Here is a 2,151-nt window from a genome sequence, read left to right as displayed (position 1 = left end):
ACTACTACTACTACTACTACTACTACTACTACTACTACTACTACTACTACTACTTCTTCTTCTTCTTCTTCTTCTTCTTCTCTTTCTTCTTTTTCTTCATTCTCCACTCATATAGTCTTCATGGCCGAATGTCTAATTGGTGAAGGGACGCCGTTCTCTTCCTCAGCTCTGCCAGGGTCCTCAACGTAGAGATGAGGTACATTGCCAAAAATTCACTCTTGCTGTTGCATATTCTGTGCACATTCAAAACATGCTAAAGTGACATAGATACATACAGAAACCCGAGCTTTTAAATATCATAATAAAATGACGCAAAATTTATAGTCCATTACAACAAAGTTGAACTAGGCCCACAATTGCGTCGGATGTCAAACCTGCATAAATGTATGTACCTACCCGTCGGACTCATAATATTGTTAATAGGATGAAGAAAGTGGATGTTGCAATGCTTATATCAAAGTTCATGCCCCCCCCCCCCCCCACCCCCCATTGCTTTTCTGTCCATTAATTACCCACATTTGACTCACAACAACAAAATTCTTTCCCCGTCCACGATCGTGACTAATTGTATCTCAATAAGAGTAAACCAGTGACATCTATAGAATATATGAAGTCCTAAGAGTAAACCCATTCATAGCTTGCGCTTTAAAAAAAATTGTTTCTTTTTTTTTTTTTTTTTTTTTTTTTTTCCTTTTTTTTTCTTCAATTCCACCCACACCTCACCTACAACGGTCCTCTCTTTCTATCTTTCTTTCTTTCTTTCACTCTTTCGGACACTCTCTCTCACACTTTTTCAGTCAGGCGTTGTCTAATGCTCAATTCTGCGTCTCTCATTGCTTAAAGTTCCGTCGTGTATTGTTCATACTTCCGTTGGAAAATTGCTAAAGTGTCCGTTCAATATGATCAACTCTAGCTAGCTTTCTGCTCGCACCGAGTCTATGCAATGTGGAGGTGCGAATCACCACCGCCCACTTGTGAAAGTGAAAGTCAGCCGTTCGTAGATCATTCATTGACTGTATAAGTTAATATGGCGTAGATAAGCGGCAAGCCTCGAGTATATAAGATATATAATAGGATCGATTGCCCAAAAAAACTGTTAACAGATTCATTATAGCCTATTTAACCCTTCATCAGTCGACCCTTGAATAAACGGCTAATGTGATAAAGGAACCTTACATAAATGGTTGAGGCAATAAAGACGTTTTTGGTTTATAGTTGGCTGGATAGATAGAGAGCAGCGAATGAGAAGAGGTGTTAGTGTGGATCATCGAGAGAGAGAGAGAGCATGATAATCTCTAATTGGGTGAAAGGGATACTAACTAAGCTACCAGCAGAAGCTGTGGACTGTAAAAAGTAATGAACAAAAATGAATATAACAGCTTTTCAAAAAGGAACAACATAGCAAACATGGAACGTTTCGGGGTCAAAACCCTTCTTCAGTCAACAACAACAAAAAAAAAACCCCCAAAAACAATGAAAATATAAATACATTTTTTATATACCGAAATTACGTGTGGAATATTTCTCTGTCGTCGATCTGTTTTGGGGGGTTTTTTTTTCAGTAATGCATTTGTGTTTTCATTGAGTTTTTTTTTTTTTTTTTTTTTTGGCTGAAGAAGGGTTTTGAGTCCGAAACGTTCCGTGTTTGGTATTTTCTTTTCTTATTTGGAGCTAATGTATATTCATTTTTGTTTAATACTTACTTATTATTGTGTGAATTTGTTTCCTACCCGTTTCACTCGCCTTGATCTGTGACTGTGTAATAATTATAAAGATCTACTCACAATATAGAACTGTTATTCAATTGTTCTGGCTTATTCTTTTCTATGTGTTCTGTGATTTGATCGTTTTGTTAATTCTTTGAAATCATCAAGACCTTTGACATAATATTGGTTCTATCTGAGTTGTCCTCATTATAATGTTTACTGTGTTGGACTGCAGCCTTCCGTTAACTCTTTGCCTGACCGTAGCCTTCCGTTAACTCTTTGCCTGACCGTAGCCTTCCGTTAACTCTCTTTGCCTGACCGCAGCCTTCCGTTAACTCTCTTTCCTGACCGCAGCCTTCCGTTAACTCTTTGCCTGACCGCCGTTAACTTTTTGCCTGACCGTAGCCATCGGTTAACTATTTGCCTGACCATAGCCTTCCGTTAA

The sequence above is a fragment of the Berghia stephanieae genome, chromosome 8 (assembly GCF_034508935.2).
Source record: "Berghia stephanieae isolate SIO BIC M18660-M18661 chromosome 8, UCSD_Bste_1.3, whole genome shotgun sequence".
Lineage (NCBI taxonomy): Eukaryota > Metazoa > Mollusca > Gastropoda > Nudibranchia > Aeolidiidae > Berghia > Berghia stephanieae.
The sequence above is the reverse complement of the archived record's forward strand: the minus strand, read 5'-3'. Positions refer to the sequence as shown.